The 20,334-nt window shown below is 41.4% G+C and overlaps 1 protein-coding gene across 1 annotated transcript in view; it reads right to left on the bottom strand.

Moving 5' to 3' along the window:
* Positions 1-19,955, bottom strand: part of SLCO5A1 (solute carrier organic anion transporter family member 5A1) — a 210,070-nt gene extending 190,115 nt beyond the window's left edge. Inside the window, exon 1 of the mRNA XM_040487640.1 lies at positions 19,879-19,955. The gene's annotated coding sequence lies outside the window, so the exon portion shown is untranslated. The remainder of the gene's footprint in view (positions 1-19,878) is intronic.
* Positions 19,956-20,334: the final 379 nt, after the last annotated feature.

Here is a 20,334-nt window from a genome sequence, read left to right as displayed (position 1 = left end):
AAAACAGACTCATAAATACAGAAAAAACAAAATGGTGGTTGCCAGAGGGGAAGATAGGTGGGAAAATGGGCGAAACAGGTGAAGGGGATTAAGAGGTACAAACTTCGAGTTATAAAATAAATAAACTAAATAAGGGATGTAAATTATAGCATAGGGAATATAGTCTATAATATTGTATAAACTTTGTATGATGACAAATAGTAACTAGAGGCATCACAATCATTTTGTAATGTATATAAATGTCTAATCATTATGTTGTATACCTGAAACATAATATTGTGTGTCAACCACACTTCAATTTATGAATAAATAAATATTTGTGTTTAATAAATAATTGATGTTCTTCATGTCACCACTAATATTTAAAATTACAGGTCTAGGGGCACCTGGGTGGCTTAGTCAGTTAAGCATCTGACTTCAGCTCAGGTCATGATCTCATGGTTGATGGGTTCAAGTCCCACGCTGGGCTCTCAGCTGACAGCTCAGAGCCTGGAGCCTAATTCCAATTCTGCGTCTCCCTCTCTCTCTGCCACTCCCCTGATTGTGCTCTTCCTCTCCCTCAAAAACAAATAAATAAAGCATTTTTTAAAAATTAAAAAAAATAAAATTACAGATCTAGACTAATCATGTTTAAATGTTTTTTAAATATCCTAGTATGCCTGCTTTCCAAAAAGCATTAGCCATGTTGAATAAGACTTGATACTTCCGCGATTAAATTTATCAACTATAAAAGTGACACTGACTTAGCATTGGTTTCCAGGAGTTGATTACATTTTTTTCTTCCCAACTCCCACGTCTCTAATCTGAGAGCTGACCTGATGGATCACAGAAACACTTTGGAAGGCAATGTAAAAGAAAAGCAATGGGAAAATCACTGAAAGCCCACATTACTGATAAAAATACAGCAGTGGCCATAAAGTGATTTGGGAGTACAAAGCGCCTGAAAGTATTATATGCATTTAATCAAAATAAACCTCATAAACAAGAAATAATATCCCAAAATATTTCACTGGCTTCAGGGATTTTTTTAATGAGAGAAAACATCCTAGTTTGATTAAGCCTGTGAATAAACCATGTATTGGGCAAAAATTCGTGTTCACTTCAAACAGCCTCCCTGTGAATACTCTTTACTGTTACCAGCGCTTAGAATCAACCCAGAAAAGTATAAAATCTCCAACCCATTCACCATACATTTAAGCCTGAGGGCTTTTGGTAAAAGATTCCCAGAAAATTGTTCAGCTGGCCCAAAGATTAACCCATTTGTAAATGCATCCAGTAGTCACTGAGCACGCTGGGGTTTTATCCATTTAATAAATACTGGTCAGATGCAAATCTGTATGTAGTTAAAAATAAAAGACCCCATTTAATCCTCCCCCGGACTTTTTGTTTTGCTTCTCAATACAGGACTGCTGTGGATATGTCAATGTTACTTCCAGGATTACGAATTCCTCTGGAATAATTCAAAGATACTAACATTAACAGCGGGAAGACAACTCCACGCACTTTGCTGAGACCCTATTCGTTAGAACTCTTAAGTGAAATAAATAAATAAATAAATATGAATGAAGCAGTCTGCATGCACAATTGACAGTGGTCAAAAATATGGGGCTTTAAGCAAGACAAAAAGAATAGTTAACCCTAAATTGCAAGAAGGCAAAGGTCATAAGGCTGGAAAAGCCATGAGGAGCCATCAAAAATAGAAGAAGATTCCAGGCTATGAATCCTATCCGATTTATGTTGTCAGTGTTTAGCAAGGTGCCTGCCACAGGGTAGGAGGCTAAGTAAATAAATCAGTTGATGTTCTCTGCTGCGATTGAGAACTCTAATAGCTAGTCTCTACTTCTTCTGTAACAATAGAATACCACATTTTCAGCTGGGTACAGGACAGCCCAGAATCAAGACTACATTTCCCAGTTTCTGTTGCAGCTAGATCCACCCATATAATTAAGGTCTGACCAATGACATAAAAGTAGAAGTGGAGTGCTCCGTTTCCTCTGCTTCTTCATTCCTGCTGGCTAGAATGCAAGGATAAAGGCTAGCACTCCAACAAGAGGTGGCCCTGGGAATTTAAGTAACCCAGGGTGGAGCCACAAGACAGAGGTAGCCTGAGTTTCTGGCCCAGGGAGATTCATAACATTCCTTCATATTCTCAAATGTGAAATAAACTTGTATTTTCCTTAAGTTACTGATATTTGGGGGTTTCCTTTATTTGCAGCTGAACCAAATCCTAAGTATTACACATGCTTTACTTAATTATTTCCCTATTGTGTGTTTAGTTTTCCATTTGTAGCCTCTTCAAATAGTGCTACCACCATGAAAAGGGCCAAAAACTTTTTTCCTGTAAAGAGACAGACAATAAATATTTCAGGCTTTGCAGAGCACAGATGGTCTCTCTCACATATTCTTCTTCTTCCTTCTTTTTTTTAAACATCTCCTTAAAAATGTAAAAACCATCCCAAGCTCATAGGCTGTACAAAAACAAACTCAAACTCTACAGCCCAGATTTGACCTGTGGGCTACGGTTGGCAGATCCATGTTTTAAAGCAATAACTTCAAGCTTTTTTCCTAGCCTCAGAAGTCACTCTACAGACCAAATTTTACTGGTATCCAAATATGTAAGAGAGTAAGAGTCGGCCTGATTGCGTTGGGCTATTTCCTTTTCTCTTCTTTCTCCTCTCCTCTGACGCCCAATGTCCTAACAGGGCTTTACCAATCCACAAGGCTCCTCAGAATACACTTTGAAAACCACTAATCTCTGACTTAGTACTTTTCAGTCTCTGTCATCTATTTGTTCAAGTGCTATAGTAAATCTAGGCCTTTTTTTTTTTTTTTTTTTTTTTAGGAAAAATCTCAATCATATCAGCAGGTCATTCTTCAGACTAGAGGTTGTATGTAGTATTGTTATAGGTACACAAATATATACATATATATATTCATATATTCATATACATATACACACACACACACACACACACTCATGTACACATACATATATATTTCTTTTTATCAGGAAGAGCAAATAGACTACTGTCAACATAAAATTTGATGATTGCTAATTGTCCCTATGAAAGAAGGTAAGTGACACTACCATTCACATAAATAGGGACATAAATTGTATACTATTCCCTTCTGTTTACAAAGACCGGCAAAGGAGGAAAGGAGTACTTAAAGCTATAATTGTGCTAAAGAAGAGATTGTAGACTATAGTTTTAAACTTCAGCCATGCTTCGTAGCACCTGGCCACTCAGTCGGTAGAGCACGAGACTCTTGATCTCGGGGTTGTGAGTTCAAGCCCCACGTTGGAGGCAGAGATTACTTAAAAATGAAATATATTTTTGGGACGCCTGGGTGGCTCAGTCGGTTAAGTGTCCGACTTTGGCTCAGGTCATGATCTCGTGGTTCACAAGTTCGAGCCCCGCGTTGGGCTCTGTGCTGACAGCTCGGAGCCTGGAGCCTGCTTCCGATTCTGTGTCTCCCTCTCTCTCTGACCCTCCCCCCATTCATGCTCTGTCTCTCTCTGTCTCAAAAATAAATAAACGTTAAAAACATTTTAAAAAAATAATTTAAAAAATGAAATATATTTTTAAAAATTAATAAATAACAAGCACACAGGGAAAAAAAGTATCAGGAGTGAGAATCAGCAGGAAAATACAGTCAACAGAAATAGATTGACAAAGACTACAAATATTGGATTTGCCGGCAAGTTTTGGGTTTTGTTTTTCTGTTAAGTTTATTTATTTTTGATAAACAGAGAGAGCAGGGGAGGGGCAGAGAGACAATCAAGCAGGCTCCAAGCTGTCAGCATAGAGCTTGACTCAGGGCTTGATCTCACAAAATGGGAGATCATGACCTGAGCTGAGATCAAGAGTTGGACACTTAGCCAACTGAGCTACCCAGGTGTCCCACAGATTTTTTAAAAACTATGTGTTTATGATGTGCATCAACTAGTTTTTTTGAAATGACAAACCACCTGAAACTCAGTGACTTAAAACAACAAACATTTCTAATACTCATGAATTTGGGTTAGTTGGGAGCATTTTCTGATCTGGGCAGACTTAGCTGGGACGGGATGGTCTAGGATGGCCTAGGATGGCCTCACCCATATATGGTACTGCTGGGATGCCTAGAATGGTTGGAATTGGTGGGGTCTCCTTCTACATGGCCTTTCATCTTCCGAGTCTAGCACAGGTTTGTTCACGTAGTAACAAAGCATTGCCAGCAGCATGAGAAGACAAGCCCTGGAGCACTAGCACTTTTCATGCCTTTTCTTGTAAGTTTGCTATTTTCCCATGAACCAAAGTGAGTCACATGGCCAAACCCAGGGACACCATGAATATCCATATCCAAGAGTCAGGTAATTCCAGTGGCCATTTTATAATACATCTCCTTCGCTGTATTTTTTTTTTCTTTATTTTATTTTAGAGAGAGCAGGGGGGGGGGGAGGGGGCAGAGGGAGAGAGAGAATCTCAAGCAGGCTCCACACTCAGCACAGAGCCTGACACGGGGCTCAATCTCATGACCCTGGGGTCAATGACCTGAGCAGAAATCAAGAGTCAGACACTTAACTGACTGAGTCACCCGGGTGCCCCTCCCTCAATGTATTTAAAGAAATGAAACACAAGCTTGAAATATGTGAAGAAAATAGGAAACAACAAAAAGTATTTAGCAGACAGTATCACTCTAAGATCTGGGCAAGAAGACAAGCAAGGCCCCTGCTCTGGACCACACACTTTAGAGAGCCCTTATTATCACAAACACACATAAAGATAGATGTATTCAAGAACACACGAACACTACTGTCACTCAGGATCATGCACGTTCCATTCTTATAACTAACACCCTCCAGACTCCAGAAAGAGCATTACCGTTACCTTTCTTTTTGTCACCCAAAGTCAACTGCATCTGAAAGCTGCGATGCTGTCTGTGTTCTGCTTCAGCGTAGGGAAGGGATTCAAGGGACAGAAATATGCTAAGGTTAGAATAAAGAAAACTTGTCAAATCCTTTCTCTCAGTTGACATAGACTCAATAAATCCTTACAGAACAGTACTGCTTCCCAGAAATGACAAGCATCCGTTTATTTTTTGCTAGGGATAACCTGATAAAAGATTTAAAACAAACAACCAAAGACAAAAATGCATTTTTTTAAATAAAAGACATAACAGTATTTAAAACTCACTGGATATGTTTCAAAGCAAATTAAAGACAGAATTAATAAACTAGAAAGTAAATCAGAAGCCAGAATGCAGCTAAGAGAAACAAAAGATGCAAAATATTACAGGAGAAAAGGACTAGCCTGAGTCTAATCAGCGTTCCAGTAGGAGAGAAGATAAATGGAGTAGCAGTGATACGTGTAGACAGAATGACAGATAATTTTCCAAAATAATGGTCAAAACCAATACACAGATTCAAGAAAGTTAATGTACTCCAAGAAGAACACATAAAAACAACAAATATATCATAATAAAACAGCAGAAGAACAAAGACAAAAAAATCTTAAGTATCATCTAAGAGTAAAGACAAATTAACTTCAGAAGAGTTAGACTGGGGCGCCTGGTTGGGTTAGTCAGAAGAGCATGCGGGGCGCCTGGGTGGCGCAGTCGGTTAAGCGTCCGACTTCAGCCAGGTCACGATCTCGCGGTCCGTGAGTTCGAGCCCCGCGTCAGGCTCTGGGCTGATGGCTCAGAGCCTGGAGCCTGTTTCTGATTCTGTGTCTCCCTCTCTCTCTGCCCCTCCCCCGTTCATGCTCTGTCTCTCTCTGTCCCAAAAATAAATAAACGTTTAAAAAAAAAATTTAAAAAAAAAAAAAAAAAAAAAAAGAAGAGCATGCAACTCCTGATCTGGGGGTTATGAGTTGAAGCCCCATGTTGGGAGTAGAGATTACTTAAAAAAATTTTTTTTTAATATTTATTTATTTATTTATTTATTATTTATTTATTTATTTATTTATTTATTTATTTATTTATTTTTAATTTGAGAGAGACAGAGCATGCATGGGTGGGGGGAGACAGAAGGAGAGAGAGAGAGAGAGAGACAGAGAGAGACAGAGAGAGAAGGAATCTTAAGCAGGCTCCACACTCAGCACAGAGCCTGATGGGAGCCTCAGTCCCACAATGCTGGGATCATGACCTGAGCTGAAATCAATAGTCAGACGCTCAACCAACTGAGCCACCGGGAGATTACTAAAAAAAAAATCAGTGAACTTTAAAAAAAGAAGAAGAGTTAGACTGACAGTCAACAGCAATCAGGGAAACAAGGAAGCAGTGAAATGATATCCTCAATGTTCTATAAAAATGTAACTACCAATGTAGAGTTCTACAGACCAAAAATAGTCTTAAGAAGGACAAATAAAGACCTTTCCAGACAAACAAAAACAGAGTTTGTCTCCAGCAAATCCTCACTAAAAGAAGTTCTCACAGGGGCGCCTGGGTGGCTCAGTCGGTTAAGCGTCCAACTTCGGCTCAGGTCATGATCTCACGGTCCGTGAGTTCGAGCCCCGCGTCGGGCTCTGTGCTGACGGCTCAGAGCCTGGAGCCTGCTTCCGATTCTGTGTCTCCCTCTCTCTCTGCCCCTCCCCCATTCATGCTCTGTCTCTCTCTGTCTCAAAAATAAATAAACATTAAAAAAATAAAAATAAATAAATAAATAATTAAAAAAAGAAAAGAAATTCTCACAGTTGTACTTTCAGGCATAAAGAATGTAATCCCAGAGAAAGTCTGAGGTATAAGAAGGAAAGGGAGCAAAGAACGTGGCAAATCCATGTGCCTATATGAGCAATAACTGAATAAAATGATCATAAAGGAATGCATTAGCCTGTGAACTGCGTGTTTTCCCTTAGATGCTGCAGCCGCGGCCCCAAGAAGCTTTATACCCAAGAGGTGGCTACCTTTTAAGGGCCTAGGAAAATGATGGAATTAGTGATTATAGGACAAAGACTCCCTTCATTCCCGCCAATAGCAAGAAACACGGTGAAAACCCAAGACCAGAAAAGAAAGGGAACATATAAGAGAAGGGCTTATGAACAGCCACATCTGGAGATGCAAATTCTAAGCAGGACATAAACACCCAAAGAGAGAAGGGAAAAAGCTAGAGGAAAAAACATAGGAGAGGTGTTGGGGCTCTAGACATCACTACCATTGTTCCCTCAAGATTTGACAAGTCCCGGCGCACCTGGGTGACTCAGTCGGTTGGGCGGCAGGCTTCGGCTCAGGTCATGATCTCGCGGTCAGTGAGTTCAAGCCCCGCGTTGGGCTCTGTGCTGACAGCTCAGAGCCTGGAGCCTGTTTCAGATTCTGTGTCTCCCTGTCTCTGACCCTCCCCCATTCATGCTCTGTCTCTCTCTGTCTCAAAAATAAATAAACGTTAAAAATAAATAAATAAATAAATAAAAAGATTTGACAAGTCCCAGGAATGGTGCAACCTAAGAAAACAAGTGCTTCGTAACAGCTTCTTCATGTAGCTGTAAAACTAAAGAAAGGAAACCTCCTTTAAAATGGATGGGGAGGCCAGAAGCGGGAGCCCTTGTGCCCTACCACTCCTTGATTACAGATCCCAAAAGGGAGAAGCCTACTTTACTACTCCAGGAGGAAGAATGAATTTCTCTTTGCCCAGCAACAAGCTCAGCCAATTAGAAAATACCACAACTCAGCTAATGAGACAGCGTCATCACCCTGAACTCCCCATTTCCTCTAATGGACTTTCATTCAAAGCAGCCCCTCCCCACTTCCTCCTTTTCTCTATAAAGTAACATTCCTCCCCAGACTTGTCTATGTTTTGCCATAGCTTGCATGTCCCTAATTGCAGTTCCTCAGCTAGTCCCAAATAAGCCCATTTTTCTGGTCAAACAAACAAATACAACTGGCTACTTTTCTTTTAAGGACACACCTAATATGCTAAGTGAAATAAGTCAGGCAGAGAAAGACAGTTACCATATGTTTTCATTCATATGTGGATCCTGAGAAACTTAACAGAGAACTATGGGGGAGGTGGGGGGGGCCAAAAAAAGTTACAGAGAGGGAGGGAGGCAAACCATAATGAGACTTAAATACTGAGAAGAAACTGAGGGTTGATGGAGGGTGGGGGAGAGGGGAAAGTGGGTGATGGGCATTGAGGGGGGCACCTGTTGGGATGAGCACTGGGTGTTGTATGGAAACCAATCTGACAATAAATTATATTTAATATAAAAAATAATAAAATAAAATAAAATAAAATAAAATGGAATGGAATTAAATCCAAAAAAAAAAAAAAAGGACACACCTCAGAAAGCAGGGTCAAAGGGACTTTGAGCCCAATTAAACTTGGGAAAACTCTAAGCTTTGCCACAGCAATGACTAAAAAGTTGGGAGAAAATGATTTAGAGGGCTAGTTAAAAGGATGAAGATTATTCAGACAAAAGTAGGAATAATTAAAACCCTTTCCATCAGTATGAAGTGTTCTTTCTTAAAGACTCCTAACAAGCTGTTCTCTTAAAATGGGTGCGCTTATAACTCTGAGCCCTTCAACAAAAAATGTTCTCCCGTTTTATTGAGAAATAATACATCACTGTGTATAAGTTTAAGATGCACAGGGCACCAGGGTGGCTCAGTTGGTTGAGCGTCTGACTTGGGCTCAGGTCATGATCTCACGGTTTGTGAGTTCAAGCCCCACATCGGGCTCCCTGCTATCAGTGCAGAGCCCACTTCGGATCCTCTGTCCCCCTCTCTCTCTGCCCCTCCCCTTCTCATGCTCTCTCAAAATGAATAAATATTTTTTTTTTAATTTTTTTTTTCAACGTTTACTTATTTTTGGGACAGAGAGAGACAGAGCATGAATGGGCGACGGGCAGAGAAAGAGGGAGACACAGAATCGGAAACAGGCTCCAGGCTCTGAGCCATCAGCCCAGAGCCCGACGCGGGGCTCGAACTCACGGACCGCGAGATCGTGACCTGGCTGAAGTCGGACGCTTAACCGACTGCGCCACCCAGGCGCCCCGAATAAATATTTTTTAAAGAGATTTTTTTACCAAGATGTACAGCATGACGGTTTGATTTACATATATTGCGAAATGATTTCCACGATAGGTTTGGCTGACATCTATCATCTCATAAAGATACAATAAAGAGAAAAGAAAGGAGAAAAGAAAAAATTTTCTCCTGTGATGAGAACTCTTAGGATCTACTTTCTTAACAACTTTCTGGTATATCATACAGCAGTGTTAACTGTAGTCGCCATGTCCTACATTATATCCTTCATACTTATAACCAGAAATTTGTACCTTTTGATCCCCTTCCTCCAATTCCCTCGGGCGCCCCCGCGCGCGGGGGGTGTTTTCAGATTCGGCATATAAGTGAAATCATATAGCATTTGTCTGTCTCTGTCCAACTTATTTCATTTAGCATAATGCCCTGAAGATCCATCCATGTTGTCACAAATGGCAAGATTTCCTCATTTCTCATGACTGAATATATTCCATTGTATATATACACCACAACTTCATTATCCATTCATCCACCAATGGACTCCTAGGTTGTTTCCATTGTCTTTGCTATTGTAAATCATGCCGCTATGAACGTGGGGGTGCATATATCTTTTTGAGTTAGTTCTTTTGTTTCCTTTGCATATATTCCCAGAAGTGGAATTGCAGGATCATATGGTAGCCCTATTTCTAATTTTCTGAGGATCCTTCATACTGTTTTCCACAATTGCTACACCAGTTTACTATCCTACCAACAGTACACAAGGGTTTCCTTTTCTCCACATCTCTGCCAGCCCTTGTTATTTCTTGTCTTTTTGATGATGGCCATTCTAACAGACGTGAGATAATAAATATCTCATTGTGGCTTTAATCTGCATTTCCCTAATAACTAGCAATGTTGAGCATCTTTTTATCTTTTCTGTTGGCCTTTCGTGTATCTTCTTTGGGAAAGATGTCGATTCATGTCCTTTGCCCATTTTGTAATTGGGTTATTTGTATTTCGCTATTGAGTTGCATGAGTTCTTTATGTATTTTGGATATTAACTTTTCATCAGATATATAGTTTCAAATATTTTTCCCATTCCATAGTTGTCTTTTCACTTCGTAGATGGTTTTCTCTTTCTTTTTTTTTTTTTCTGTACACAAGCTTTTGAATTTGATGTAGTCCCATTTGTTTATTGCTTGTTGTGTTGTTTGTGGGCAAACTTTTTAGAACCAGACCTCAGAGCAGATTTTAAAACGTGCCATGGTCAAATGCCCAGACAGACACTGGTGGTTGCCTATATTCACAATCATGCCCCCGTCATCTTCCTAGCTAACAGAAGACTCATCTTCCAGCTCATACACAGCTACTGGCTTCAGAGAAATCTAGACCTTGCCCCAATCATGAATGACTTATTCCCATCTTATTTCCCTTACCAATCATTGGTTTAGACATGAGCAGTTACATGATTATGATAAATGAGACATGAAAGGAGGACTGCCAAGACAGAAAAGACTTCTGGGAGGTTTTCCACTGGCAGAAAGAGACAGCCCCTCTTCATCCAGTTGGAGTTAACATCTGCTTGTGAGGATGGGAATATGAGATGGGTAGAGCTGCCATCTCAGACCATGAGGAAAAAACCAGAGACATATTCAGGCCAGTCAACTCACTGAATATGGAAGAAAAGGAATCCCTGATATCACCTTTGAATTTGAGCTGTTGAATTACCATTAGACCCATTTTGTTTCGGAGGGTATGTTTTCCATATCGTTTAGGTCAGTCGAGGCAGGATTTCTTATTAATATCCCAAAATACAGACCCAATTTAAAACTGGAGTCATGAGTGACTCTTATAACCTAATCCACCACTATGTGTTGTCGAGCCTTTTTAGCTTGTCTCACCCATCTCTCCCTCCCCTTGTAGATCTCACTGGCAATCCAGACGCGCAGAACATTTCACTTCTGGGTTACTCACTAAGGCAGCTTCTTAGCTCATCTCCAGCCTCCAGTCCCATTGGTTTACTATTTCTCATAGACGACGGCCCCCCGTGGCAAACATTTCAAGGCTCCCAATCTTGCCCAGTGAAGGTCGGCTAAATGCTTCACCTAGCTTTCAAAAATTTTAGCTGGAATTTTTCAGCATATGTTTAACTAGCCCAACTTCACATTTCAGGCAGACTTGCGCCCCACCGAGCAGTGTGGGTGGCACATTATCAAATGCCACTGCTGGACATGGCCTGCGCACAACTGGCCAGCCCTGCAGCGGCTCTTTCCAAAGGTCACGCGCTGCAGACGCTTCATCCGGAAGGAGGAGCCCAGTCTCCCTCACATCTCAGCTGTTGTCAGTGGTTGTTTCCCTCTGGAATGTCTTCACCTTTTAGACTCCTTGCTCTTACTTTCTCTCTCATTTCTTCCACTTGAAATTCTTCTTTTTTTCTCTCTTGAGGACTTCTGGGGGTTTTTTTCTTTGTTTTGACACTTAAAAAAAAGACCATTTTCATTCTCAACTCCCTAACTTTATTTTTAACATATTTTATATTCTTCTCACTTTCATACTTATCTTTTTATTTCAGTAGTTGTAGCTTTTCACATCTTCTATTTCCAATCTTTATTTCACCTCTCATTTTCAACGTTTTATTTTATTTACTTATTATTTCTTTTGAGACAGAGGGACAGATCATGAATAAGGGGGAGGCAGAGAGAGGGGAGACACAGAATCTGAAGCAGGCTCCAGGCTCCCAGCTGTCAGCACAGAGCCCCACGTGGGGCTCAAAACCACAAACTGCAAGATCATAACCTGAGCCAAAGTCAGACGCTTAACCGACTGAGCCACCCAGGAACTCCTTTTTCAGTTTTTTTTTAGATGATTCTTTTTTTTAATTCCATTTTTTTATTCTCTCAATAGGTTATGAACATTTTTCAGTTCTCTACACAGTCCTTTTATTTACAATAAATCTTCAGAAATAAGTTCACACTTGGTTGAGTGCTACAATTTTTTTTTCAGTCAGCTCCACACCCAACATGGGGCTTGAACTCACGACCCTGAGATCAAGAGTTGTGTGTTCTACCAACTGAGTCAGCCAGGTGCCCCTAGACGGTTCTTCATTTTAACTCCTTCAACCTTTTACCTCTCCCTATTTTTACCTTAGTCCCCCTTTTCTTCCTTTCCTATTTTTCTTACTTCTAATCGATTTTTCTTATGCCTACTCAGACATATGACTAGTACAGTATGATTGGAAAAGGCCCACACCACAAACCGGGGAGATGAGATTTACAAACTAAGCCAACTGGGTAGTTCTCCCAAGTAGCAACCAGCTCACCTAAAACACCCGAACTAAGGAGAAAAGAAGGTTGTTCTCCTCCACATCAAGGAGAAGTCCCAGGGAGGAGCACTGCAAAGTGGCAAAAGGTAGATTCTCTCTTGCCTCTCTTCCCAAAATGGACACTATCATCCAACCATGCGACAAAATTTGTTGAAGATCTTTTATGTTCTAGGCACTGGGGATACAGAGTTAACAAGACAGATGTGGTTTTCTGCTCCTCTGGTGCCTATATTTTAGCAGAGAAAGGGAGACAGGAGGCAACACATGAATAAAGTAAGTGCTTTGAAGAAAAGAAAACAAGACATTGTGCCTTTAAAGGGGATGAGGAGAGAGGTCAAAGTAGGTTCTCTGAGAAAGCGACGTCAGAGGTAAGAGGTGATTGAAATGACTCAAGCAAGCATGTGAATATCTAAAAGGGAGCAGAAAGTAATAGCAAAAGCAAGTGCGAAGAGCCTAAGAACAAGCTTAGCTTGCTGGGAGAACAGAAAGACCAGGAGGGCTCAGAACCTAGTGAGCAAGGGGGAGCCTGGACAAAGGCGAAGCGAGGCTCAATCCCCCCAGAGGTCCTCCCCCACCACAACATGTCCAGACCCCTTGCAGGACCCTACATGGAGGAGCTCTCTCCGCAGGGCCACACCTGCCCCGTTTGTACAGCCTCACATTGCACAGGGATTCTTGCTCACGTAGGATTACCAGTTCCACAAATGAGTACAAACTGGCATTATCCTTACATTTGGTCATTTAGGATGCCTCAAGGATAAATTCCTAACCTGGCCCTTTAAAGTTGCTGGATAGGGGCACGTGACGGGCTCTGTCAGTGGAGCATGTGACTCTTGACCTCTAGGTTGTGAGGTGTTTTTTTGTTTTAAGGTTTGGGATTTTTTTTCTTTAATTCTTATTTTTAGAGACAGAGTGAGAGCAGGGGAGATGGACAGAGGGAGAGAGAGTGAGAATTTAAGGCACGCTCCACACTCAGCCTGGAGCCCCACACAAGGCTCCATCCCATGAGTCTGGGATTAGGACCTGAGCCAAAATCAAGAGTTGGACGCTCAACCGACTGAGACACCCAGGTGTCCCCGAGATTGTGAGTTTGAGCCCCATGTTGGATATAGAGGTTACTTAAAAATAAAATCTTAGGAGCACCTGAGTGGCTCAGTTGGTTAAGCGGCCGACTTCGGCTCAGGTCATGATCTCGCGGTCCGTGAGTTCGAGCCCTGCATCGGGCTCTGTGCTGACAGCTCAGAGCCTGGAGCCTGTTTCAGATTCTGTGTCTCCCTCTGTCTCTGCCCCTCCCCTGTTCATGCTCTGTCTCTCTCTGTCTCAAAAATAAATAAATGTAGGGGCGCCTGGGTGGCGCAGTCGGTTAAGCGTCCGACTTCAGCCAGGTCACAATCTCGCGGTCCGTGAGTTCGAGCCCCGCATCAGGCTCTGGGCTGATGGCTCAGAGCCTGGAGCCTGCTTCCGATTCTGTGACTCCCTCTCTCTCTGCCCCTCCCCCCTTCATGCTCCGTCTCTCTCTGTCCCAAAAATAAATAAACGTTGAAAAAAAAAATTTTTTTTTAAAATAAATTAATTAAAAAAAAAAAATAAAGAAAAAAAATAATAAAATCCTAAAAAAATAAATAAAAATAAAGTTGCTGGATGGTTCCTAAACTGCAGGGTGTTCCTAAACTTCATGGAGAGTTTTTTTTTGTTTTTCTTAGAGCCCTTAATGTGTTTGCAGAAGTAAAACCTGGAATATCGGAAAATATTTTATTTATTTATTTATTTTTAATGCTTATTTATTTTTGAGAGAGAGAGAGAGTATGTGTGTGTGAGCGGGTGAGGGGTAGAGAGAGGGAGACACAAAATCCAAAGCAGGCTCCAGACTCCAAGCTGTCAGCACAGAGCTGGGCTTGAACTCATGAACCGCGAGATCATGACCTGAGCCGAAGTCAGACGCTTAACTGACTGAGGGTTCAATAGGTACACAATATTAAAACTGAACAATATTAGAAAGCTAACATTGGGCAGCCCTTGTCCCAGAAAAGGAAACTTAGTCATTGAGAACCACATTATACACAAAATAAAAACAAAATAAGTAAAAAATATGCAGTCACTGGCCTTATTGTGTACTTCAGGACAGACAGAAGCCACTGTTCCCTGCCAGCGAGTGGCTTCCTCCAGACTGGGCAAGGCAACCCCACCCCCTCAAAGGGTCTGAGAAGGAGTGGGATTTGCAGGCAATCATGGCCAGGCTGCCTGCAGTGGAATGTACCCACGGGTCACTCAGCCACAGAAAGATTCCCAACCTAATCTTGGGAAGGGTAAACTGGGCAAAACTGGGAGTAATCTGAGGATCTGGCCCTTCCAGGAGGGAATGGCTGGCATAGATGCTGCTCTCTGAATCTGGGTGACAGGATAAACATAGGAGAAAAGCTTTATGACATGGGTCTAGGCAATGATTTTTTTAATACGACACCAAAAAGCACAAGAAACGAAATAAAAAATAAACGAGTGGGACTACATCAAACTAAAAACTTCATGCACAGCAAAAAAAGAAACAAACAACAAAATGAAAAGATGACCTACAGAATGGGAAGAAAACACATGCAAATCATGCATCTGATAAGGGGTTAATATCAAACAACTCAATAGCAAAAAAACAAAATAAACAATCCAATTAAAAATGGGCAAAGGAGGGGCACCCGGGTGGCTCAGTCGGTTGGGCATCCGACTTCAGCTCAGGTCATGATCTCACAGTCTGTGAGTTCGAGCCCCACATCGGGCTCTGTGCTCACAGCTCGGAGCCTGGAGCCTGCTTCCAATTCTGTGTCTCCCTCTCTCTCTGCCCCTCCCCTGCTCATGCTCTGTCTCTCTCTGTCTCAAAAACAAATAAAAACATTAAAAAAAAATTTTTTAATGGGCAAAGGAGGCACCTGGGTGGCTCAGTTGGTTAAGCATCCAACTCTCGATTTTGGTTCATGTCATGATCTCACAATTTGTGAGTTTGAGCCCCAGGTCAGGCTTTGCGTTAACAGCACAGAGCTTGCTTGGAATTCTCTCTCTCTCTCTCTCTCTCTCTCTCTCTCTCTCTCTCCCTCTGTCCCTCCCTCACCCCTTAAATAAGATGGGCAAAGGACACGAATAGACATTCTTTGAAAAAGGATATGTGAATGGTCACATAGGTACATGAAAAGGTGCTTGACAATCCTCTAATTATTAGAGAAATGTAAATCAGAATTGCAGTAAGAATTCACCTCACACCTGTCAGAATGGCCATTACCAAAAAGACAAGAGGTAACAAATGCTAGTGAGGACGTGGAGAAAAGGAAATGCTTGTGTACCATTGTTGGGATTGTAAGTTGATACAAGCACTATGGAAAACAGTATGAAGGATCCTAAAAAACTAAAAGGTAGAACTATGATCCAGGAACTTATGATCCAGGATTTCCATTTTTCCATTTCACCATGTCTAAGAGATATCTGCACTCCCATGTCCATTGCAACATTATTTACAATATCCAAGACATGGAAACAACCTCTGTCCACTGATTGATGAACGGATAAAGAAAATGTGGTGTACATATACAAGGGGATATTATTCGCCCTTACAAATGAAGGGGATCCTGCCATTTGAGACAACATTGAGGGCATTATGCTAAGTGAAATAAGTCAGATAGAGAAAGAGAAACAATATATGATCTCACTCATATGTGGAATCTAAAAAAAATAGAATAAAATAAAACTCATAAAAAAAAGAGATCAGATGTGTGGTTACCAGAGGGAGAAGGAAGGGAATGTTCTAGACAGGTAGTCAAAAGATAGCCTTCCAGTTATGAAATAAATAAGTACTGTGGGGGTGGGCACACCTGGCTGGCTCAGTCAGAAAAGCATGTGGCTCTTGATCGTGGGGTTATGAGCTCGAGCCCCGTGTTGGCTGTCAGGATTCCTTAAATAAATAAAAATGTAAAAAAAAAAAAAAAAGTAGTAGAGATGTAATGTACCCCATGATAACTGTAGCGTCAACACAGCTATAGGTGCGCCTAGCCGGTTCAGTTGGTAGGGCATGCAACTTTTGATCTCACAGTTGGAAGTTCGAGCCCCACGTTAGGTGTAGAGATTACTTAAAAACAAAATCTTTAAAAAACAGAGCTATATAGTATATTTAAAAGTTGTTGAGAGTGAATCATAAGAGTTCTCATCACAAGAGAAGAAAAACTTTTTTCTTCCTTTTTTTTTGTATCTATAAGAGACGATGGATGTTAACTAAACTTTTTGTGGTTATCACTTCACAGTATATTTAAGTCAGGTCATTGTGCCGCATACCTTAAACATACACAATATTGTATGTCAATTATATCTCAATAAAACTGAAAAAGATTAATCTCCTACAAAAAAAAAAGAAGAGGAAGGAAGGAGGGAGGAAGTCAGGAAGAGAAAAAGGAAAGAAAAGAAATAAACCTTTACCAAATAGCCCATACTGTACTAGGTGTTTTCAAAAGCATTAGTTCTAAATTACCTGCCTTTAAAGTCAGAAATAGTCTCCCTGACATTAATCGTAAGCAAGGCCAGATTTTTTAAGCCCTAAAGCTTTGAACATGAATTAATTTGTCCTCTAAATCCAGGTCTCTCTCAAACAAATGATGTTAATGCCCAAGGGGGTTATGAGATCAAGATCTGTGTGTGCATTTAAATTCCTCATCTTGCCTCAATTTCAAAATAGATGTTCAAGTATCTAACCCTTAAATCCGCTTACAGGGAGATAGATGTTTTTGTCTCCAACTTCCTCTTCTCTGTGTGTGGGACTGAGTAGTAGGACAGATACCAAAAAACCCCTGAATGGCTGCTGTGTCACATAAAGGGCTGCAATCTTAGGAAACTTCACGCCTATGTGGTTTATGTACTCTGCATTTGTACCTAGTGAGAATTAGTTAAAGGGGCTAGAAATGTTTGCCCTTTGAAAAAGGTAGATGTTTGAAAGACTGAGTGCTGAAGAGAGACTAGCTTTACCTTGTGTACATTGGGCAGACAGGGCTAGGATATAGAAGCGGCAGGGAAGCCGTCCAGCAGTTAGAACTCTTCCACGATGGATGGGCTGCCTGCGGAGACAATGTGTGCCCTCCATGGGAAGTAATCATGCAGAAGCTAGAACATCTGTCAGGGATGCCATAATTAGTATTTCCACCTAAATTGGAAAATTGAACTAAACCAGTGGTTTCCAAATATCTGTCCAGCTATGACAGTCTCCACTGATCCGAAACAAAATGATTTTAAAGAAGCAATGTCATGAATTTTTCCCAGAGCTCACTTTATTGAATTTAAAGGACTGCTCTTAGGGGTATCTGGCCAGCTCAATCGGTGAAACATACGACTCTTGACCTCAGGGATGTAAGTTCGAGCTCCACATTGGGTGTAAAGATTATTGAAAAATAAAAATGTTTAGGGGCACCTGGGTGGCTCAGTTGGTTGAGCATCCAACTCTTGATTTCCACTTGGGTCCTGATCCCAGGGTCGTGGGATAGAGCTCCACATCAGGCTCCATACTCAGCATGGAGCCTGAGATATTCTCTCTCTCTCTCTCTCTCTCTCTCTCTCTCTCTGTCTCTCTCCCTGTGCCCCTCTCCACTGTTCATGCTCTCTCTCTCTCTCTAAAAATAAAACAAATAAAATAAAAATAAGAACCCTTAAAAAAATAAATAAAGGATTGCTCTTAGTTCTGAGATGACACAGAATGAATCCTTCCTACCTTGTCATCATTAGTCTCCACACTTCTATGAAATAGTGGTCTAGATGACAGTCGCTGCTTTGTTTTTTATTTATATGGCAAAAGTAAAAATAGCATCACTACACTGACTACCCCCCAATTTTTCATCTATGTTAATAGCCCATAGAATTCAAAAGTCAGGGGACTGTTAGACTACAGGCTAACTCAACTCGGACTACAGTCAAACTCAAAAGTCACCCAGTTGTTCAAACCAAAACTTTGGGGTACGGTCATCTCAAAACGTTGAGCCTTCTCCTTCCCTCAATCACAACATCCATGACATACGAGCCTGTCACATTGATTCTATGTTTACAATATGCCCCAAAGTGGCCCTTTTATCCTGCAAGATGCCCCTAGCCTAAGCCCCCATCATCTCTCCCACCAGGTCCACTTGTAGCAGCTTCCTAACCAGCCTCCCTGGTCCACTCTTCGCCCAGCACTTCAGTTCATTCTCCACTCAGCAATCAGAGCAATTAAATATGTCTTCAGGTCATGATCTTCCCCTTAAAGCCCTCCAATGGCTTCACATCCCACCTGGAATAAAATCCAAATTCCTTATCATGAGAGAATACCCTAAAATATCTTGCCCTGCCTCTCTCTTCAGCCTCAATTTATCCTTTATGTCCATATATACGGCCTTTCAGTCCTTCCAACAAACCAGTCTGGCTTCTGCTTCAGGACCTGGCACTTGTTTTTCCTTCTGGTTTGAAGATTCTTTCCCAGGATCCTCCAGAGCGGATTCCTTCTCCTCACCATTCAGACCTCAAATGTCTCCTCTTTCAAAATCTTCCGAGGCGTGCCTGAGTGGCTCAGTTGGCTAAGTGACCAACTCTTGGTTTCGGCTCAGGTTGTGGTCTCACGGTGTCTGAGTTTGAGCTCCGAATCAGGATCTGAGCTGGCAGTGCAGATCCTGTTTGGGATTCATTCTCTCTCTCTCTCATTCTCTCTCTCTCTCTCTCTCTTTCTCTCTCTGCCCCTCCCATGCTCATGTGTGCTTGCTCTTGCACTCTCTCTCAAAATAAACTAAAAACAAAACAAAACAAAACAAAACTTCCAAGACTACCCATCTACATCAACCCCTCTCCCACCCCAGTGCCTCTTTAACTTAACAAATGTCTGTTTTGCTTTCTTATGACACGTATTTATAGTTTAAATTGCTTTGTCCACTTATTCATACGTTTATCGCCTGTTTTCCATTCTAGAAGGAAAGCTTCCCTAGGGCAGGGGCACCTAGGTGGCTCAGTCAGTTAAGCTGCCTACTTGGGCTCAGGTCATGATCGCATGGTTCATGAGATCGAGACCCCATTGGGCTTGGTGCTGACAGCATGGAGCCTGCTTGGGATTTTCTCTCTCCCTTCTCTCCGCCTTTCCCCTGCTTGCTCTCTCTCTCTCTCTCTCAAATAAATAAACATTTTTTTAATAAAAAATAAATTTATAAAATAGAAGGAAAACTTCCCTAGGGCAGCAGCCACATCTGCTTGCTCGTTTCTGTATTCCCAGCTAAGGAAGGGAACAGCACCCAGGCAGGTAAATGAATGAATGAAAACCTTCTGAGTTTAAGATTCCAAGACCCATTTTCTCTTCCAAAATGTCTTTCTATGAACAAATAGACTGAAAGAAAGCATCATTTACTGGAGAAAAATAAGCAAGGTGACCTCTAGTTCTGAGCCAAAACAAAATACAAGTTGTCATAGTATTGTGTCTGTTTTGTTTTGTGTCACAGAGAAGCAGGGATCATGGTAGCTTTCCCCTCCAGAGCAGGTTGAAGCAATGAGTGAATAGAAGCAAACCTAAAAGGGAGGTACTCAAAAATGCTGATGTCTCAGAATATACTCAGAGATGGACTGAGGAATGAAGTCATGATTAGAATACTTACAACAAGAGCACGGAGATTATTGAGTACTGGGCACTCATCTGAGCGCTATGTGTCCATTAACTTGCTTAAATGCTCCCCACAACCCTACGAGGAAAATACTGTTGTTATTCTTCAAGTCAGCTACAGAAGAAAAAACAAAAACTCAAGGCTCTGACATGGTTTCTCACACTCCCTGACTGTCACTGGTAGATTCAGTGCCCGTTCAGATTTTTTTCTTTCCAGCTTCTCTCAACATCATTCAGAAAGTGGAGAGGGGGGACATCTTTATCCCTTTCTCACGCAAAGATTAATTCCAGTCACAAATATAATCTGTGGTGCCCTATAATTTCCCGCGACAGGATGTGAATTTGTAACTTCTGTGAGACAAGTTAGGCAAATAAGTGCACCGAAAAGAATGTATAAAATAGAGTGCAGTAGCCACCGGAAACCAGAACGACGATAGCCCTCGTGTGGTCA

Source organism: Herpailurus yagouaroundi, unplaced genomic scaffold (genome assembly GCF_014898765.1).
Source record: "Herpailurus yagouaroundi ecotype Mexico unplaced genomic scaffold, PumYag 165, whole genome shotgun sequence".
Taxonomy (NCBI): domain Eukaryota; kingdom Metazoa; phylum Chordata; class Mammalia; order Carnivora; family Felidae; genus Herpailurus; species Herpailurus yagouaroundi.
Note: the sequence above shows the minus strand (reverse complement) of the source record. Positions and strands in the feature narration are given on the sequence as shown.